Source organism: Amblyomma americanum, chromosome 1, assembly GCF_052857255.1.
Source record: "Amblyomma americanum isolate KBUSLIRL-KWMA chromosome 1, ASM5285725v1, whole genome shotgun sequence".
Classification (NCBI taxonomy): Eukaryota; Metazoa; Arthropoda; class Arachnida; order Ixodida; family Ixodidae; genus Amblyomma; species Amblyomma americanum.
This window is the reverse complement of record NC_135497.1, coordinates 202,808,356-202,814,355: the sequence shown is the minus strand read 5'-3', so window position 1 is coordinate 202,814,355 and position 6,000 is coordinate 202,808,356.

Sequence of the window (6,000 nt, the reverse complement as noted above, 5' to 3'; positions counted from 1 at the left end):
CTGATGTGTGGTTCAGATGTTAATTAAGTACACAATTGTTTGTGAATCTTAAATGCTGGAGACACTGGAGGGCATTTGGGAGGCATCCATCTGATTCGACGCCTTTCTGCAAACACTCTCTAGCGTCCTAGGCAAGAACTACATACGTGCTGGCAGGAAGTAGCGTAGTCGTCAGCACGCTCGGCTGCGGAACGAGGGATGGTGGTTCGAATCCAATCGTACACAAAGATTTTTTTACTTACCGAGTTGAAGAGTGTCATGGACGGAAGGAGAGACGGACGGACGGACACCGCGAGTATGAGCCATTAAAGGCTTTCGCCTTGCAATTCTTCGCTTATCCTTAACGACAGCCCGCATGGGGCGGACTATTCCCGCTAAAAAATAACGGAATGGGATAAATTCAATAATATTAAACCGCCAGTAGGCGGCATCACAACAATTTAATTTTAGGTTAAAATATAAAAGATATTCATGCAAAGACGACCCAAATCATCCAAACGAGAAGAGAGACACTGGAGGTAGGCAGACATCTCCATTTATGGGAAGCCCGAAAAAGTCCAGCAAAACGGCGGAAAAAGAGAAGATTAAATAGAAAAATACAATTGAAAATAGCGAAGGTTACGGAAGAGGCCCTGGTGTATGCTATAAAGCTCAGCAAGAAAAACTGGGTGGAGTTTTGCGACTCGCTGAAAGATACCCTAAGTAATGTCAAAACATGGTCGATATTGCGATGTTTGATAGACCCGTACAAAGTAAAAACGGGCTCAAACAGAACACTCCACTCCTTAGCCGATAAATACCCGGGAACGGATGCAGATTTAATAAAAGCCATGCACAAAAAGTATTTGGGGACTCATCCCCGGCTTGCCAAACTCCATATGAGGGCCAGCCAAACTCAACCCTCGACTCCCCTAAAACACTAGTGGAGGTCTACGCAGCAGTCCTTATTTTAACAAGAAGCAAAGCTCCGGGAGGTGACAAAACAGTACAATCAGAAGCCTGAGCACCGACCACCTGACGGACCTAACCAAGTATATTAACGAAGAACTGTACGAGAAGGGTCAGGTGCCGTCAGCTTAGGAACACGCGAACATCATCACTACACATAAGGCAGGAAAGCCTCCGGCTATAGAGAGTCTCCATCCAATCTCCCTCACTTATTCCCTGGGAGAGCTCTATGGACGAGTAATCCAACCGAGGCTTCAAAATTAGATAGACGAAAACAACCTATTTCCTTCCTGCATGCTGGGCTTCCTCAAGGAACTCTGTACCCAAGATGCCTTCCTCCGTATTAAAGAAGTCAAAAATACCATCCCCAAACCCAGCGAAAACCTCCTACTCACACTAGACTTGAAAAGAGCATTCGACAATATTGGCCACCATACCATATTACAAGAATTAAACAATATAATCTGCAGGGAGAAAATCTTCAACTACGTGAAGGCATTCCTCTCGGACCGTACAGCCACCATAGGAATTGGAGAGATCCGGTCACCCACAGTACCCATGCCCAACAGAGGCACAGGGCTCTGTATTATCTCCAATGCTGTTCAAAATAGGAATGCTCAAATTAGCCAAAAAGCTCTTAACCCGCGAAGATATCGGCTTAAACTTCTACGTGGACGACATCACCATATGGACGACATCACCATATGGCCTTGGCGCAGAAGGAAGATGCTCTGCAAGCACCTATAGGTATGGTAGAAGAGTTTGCCGAAGAGAGCGGCCTTCATTGCTCCCCAGAGAAATCCGAACTTATCAGGTTACACAGGAAGAATTACAAGTACCCGGGGGAGATTGAACTCTACCTAGGAAACCAATAAATTAAGAAAAAAGAGATGATCAGAGTTTTGGGCTGTGGTTACAAAACAATCTGAGAGCTGATTATACATTCAAAACTCTCAAGCCCACTGTCAACCAAATATCAAGAATGATTAGAAGGGTAACCTGGCATCGGAAAGAAATAAGAGAAGACACCCTCTCGCCTAGTCCAAGCTCTAGTCATAAGCAGGATTACCTACGGGCTCCCACATCAAAAGATTGGAATCGTTGATAGAAGGACCATTGATACCATCATAAGGGGAGCCAATAAAACAGTCCTAAACGTCCCATCAACGACATCAACGGAACGTCTTTTGGCACTCGGAGTACACAACACCTTCGAGGAGCTCAAGGAGGCGGTTCTGGAGGGTAAAAAAACCACCTAACCACAACACAAGCGGGTAGGGATATTCTGACGCGACTGGGGTTATGACAGGCACTACGAAATAGTAAGAAAAACTCCCAAATTCCGACACATGCAAGAGAGAAGATCTATGTAAACCCGATACCCAGACACATGCACCACGAACGGCCGAAGGGTAGGAGGAGCGCCAGAGTCAAAGCACTGGCAAAAAAATATGAAACGACCCTGAAGCAGTCTACGTGGACATCGGGGCGTATGCAGAACCAGGAATGTTTGCGATTGCTGCTGTCGACAACAAGAAGAGGCCAATCATTCGAGCTTCAATCTATGCCAAAGATCCTGCGGAAGCGGAATCACTGGCCATATAGCCATCACCATCAGCACTCAAGACCGACAGGGCAAGTCATCGCATGTCGTGACGGACTCCCAGCATGCCTTCAGGGACTGTCTTGCTGGAAAACCTCACGGAAGGTGAGCACACTATTGAGTACACTCTCGCACCCATACAGAATAGCATGGACACCTGGTCACGAATGCCTAGCTGGAAACGAGGTAGCGAATGATCTAGCCCGAGCTCTCACAAACCGGGCGGATCCCCATCCCTACCCCACCCCTCTCTTAGGACCGTATGGTGAAAGGCTAGAACACCTTAGGCTGGAAAGACGACATTTCTCACCGCCACACAAACAACTGTCCTCCTCTGATGGCATTGACTGCAGGAGAATACATACAAACACATCTCCAAGTCATCACATTTTACATAAGATCAGACCTACACAATCAGACCTTGGTGCGCAGCAAGCGCCACGCTCCACCATACATCTTGGGAATGCCATGACAAATCAGAGAAAAAATTAATAGTGCCATACTCGACACACGAGCAGTGAGAGGAGGCCCTGGCCAGCGACAACCTGAAGCCTGGATAATCCAGCTATTCCGCAAGTCAGCTGCCGCCATTTGAGCCCTGGACTAGAGGCCCAACTGTCCGGCCCCTGCGAATTAATCACCGAAATAAAAGTTTTCTCTCTCTCTTTCTCTAGGTATTACGAAGATAAAAAAGTATACTTAGCATCGTAGAAGACGTTAGAAGTCTCCACACCTTTTAAAAGAGAATCCGCAATATTACACAAACTCCTGTTCCTGTCTTTTAAATAATAAATTCTTAGGTTAATTTAGAGTTGTTCCAGCTTAACGTCTTTTGAAAGAAATGCCTCTCGCACTAAAGTGGCTGTGTTTTCACTTGTGTTGCATTTTTATCTCAAAGATGACATGAAAAACTAAACAGCCTAAAGACATGTAACGCAGCATGCGCAGCGTTACATGTCTCGTGATTGAAGAATAGCGTCGGTCTTGAAAATGTTTGTGGTCACCATCGGTGCCTACAACTAGAATCCAACCTTTTCCGATTCATTTTAGGACTGCTTGGTAGGCTCATAATAAACTGCACAACTCCGACCAAAAATTTTAACTTTAACCCAATGTTTCGAAGCCGACTCGGCTCCTTCATCAGGGGTGATGGAGGGCAGTAGCTAGCGTCTTTTAAGTATGGAGGGGGGGGGGGGGGGGGTCAAAGGAACGACAGCTGTGACGCGAAAGGCGCTGGGGAGGGGGTTTAGGCTGCTAGTCACGCTGGCGCACTGCAGAGAGGTGGTGAATGGCGACTTTTTTTCGTTGAGTTGAAGAGCGAAGTCCCTGGGCATATACTGGGGGCAGGTTTCCTTTTGTGCGGTTGATATTGTTCGGGGTGGTTTGGATATGCCAGGATTCCAGAAGGAGCCTTTTGTGGTAATTTGTTTCGGTTCCGAGGATGCGGGTCTCTTCAAAGTTGATTCTATGGTCGGAGTCCTCGGAATGTTCGGCTACTGGATTGCGTTCTCTTGCGAATTTGCGGACGTCGTTTTTATGTTGCCGAATTCTTTGTTTGAAAATTTTGGTTTCGCCGATGTAGCGTGCGTCGCAGTCGGCGCATGGAATTTTGTAGACAATGCCTTGGGCTCTTTCTCTCGGCGGCCGGTCTTTGGGAACAGGTAGGCAAAGCGCAACAGTGTTTGTGGGCTTGTGCGCAACCTGGAGATCCGTTTTTTTTCAGGATTCTGGCGATAGTCTCGCTGACACCTCCGACATAGAGTAAAGTGACGTAAAGTGACGTAAAATATCCTAAAGGTGCCTATTCTGTTTCCCCCGCCAAAAGGGATTCCGTCAGACACTCACTTACAACTCTCTTGAGAACATATTTTGTAAGAGGAGGCTTTGGCCGCATTGGATCTGCCGTATTCGCGACGTTCAACAACGGTCTAGGCGAAGCGTTGGGTCGGAAAGCTAGCCGTGCGCTTCTGAGGTGTCGTCTGTTTTCACAACATGGGCCGAGAATGGCTGCTACGCTACAATTACCTCCTGGTGCAATAGCATGTATTCTGGAAATTTAGGGAATAGGTACGACAGGCGGATCGTAGTACGACCTCAGGCGGTTGTCGTGCACTGTTTCACGCCCACAACAGCAAATGCGAACGTCCTGAGGCAGTTCGATAATGTTGTTCACAGGAAAGGTATGGAGGATAACATGTTACGGGCCGTGGTACATTGAAAGGAGTTTTGTGGAGAGGCCGGGACTGATGAAAGGAACCCAAAGCCAACCGAGTGAGACTGTAGTATAGGAGGAAGCAGGGCTGGTGCGAGCGCGAAGGTTCCGCTGGCGACACTGGTCCTGCGTGGTGAAAGATCGGGCAAGCTAGCGGCATTATTCAGATTACGTGGTCGCTTGAGAAATGATCGTTGCCTCAGAGGTATCAGGCTGACAGGAGAGCACGGCATCCAGGGGCTAGGTGGGCTCGCAAACGTAAAGCAAGAAGAATTACGAGAAGCCAGTCGTGCTGTGTGCGGCAATGTTATAGGCGTATGTTACAAACGGCCGAATCCGGTCCTAATTGGAGTGGTCAGGCGGGATCCATACACGGCCAGCTTATCTCTCAAGTAGCCTTGAAACGCTCACTCATAATATTTGTTTGAGGGTCATCGAGCGGTGAGAGCGGAAGCTGTGTGAGAGCCCTCATGTGCTACCTACGGCATCAATACTTCCAGAACCTCGGCGTTGTGCGACGTGGGGGGCGGTGGTGAACACTCTCAAGGTTCAGTTACACGCAAACATAAATACCACCGGAAGCACAAGATTGAACAGCCGTCGCTGTAGCTTAGTTGGTAGAGTACTGGACGCGAAATTCCGAGGTTGTGGGTTCGGATCCCAGCGGCGACATACTTGTTTTTCTTCTGCTATATAATTAATTGTCTTTGAGCAGCAGATTAATCACCGTATTATTCTACGATTGATCGACACACGCAAAAAAAATAGAAACATTCCTCTAGGCACCTTGGTTTCGGTGGCTGTTGGCTTCCTTCATGTGTAGCTCAGCGTAGTGCATTCCGCTCTGAGAGGCGCTTTTGCTTTCGAGCGCTCGTCAGACGCAAAGCGAACAGTAAACATCGCTGATGGTATCACAGCTACCTTAAACTGTTCTTGAAAAGTGTACTGGACAGTGAACAGTGTACCCCTATCAATCAGGTTATAGTGAAACGCGCAGAATATAACCAGCCCCGCTCTATATAACGTTAACCAATTTCGAAAAAAACCTTTTATTCAATCTAAACGTGAACAATCATGCAGGCATAGATCAACTAGACCGTGGAATAAGCATACACGTAAAGAAGCCTGAAAAAATATATAGGAACTGCATAGACACCATTAACTTCAACAGAAAAAAATAGTAGAATACTAAGCAGCAGAAGCATCAGGCAAGGCTGAGCATCTCCGAGGATTGTGC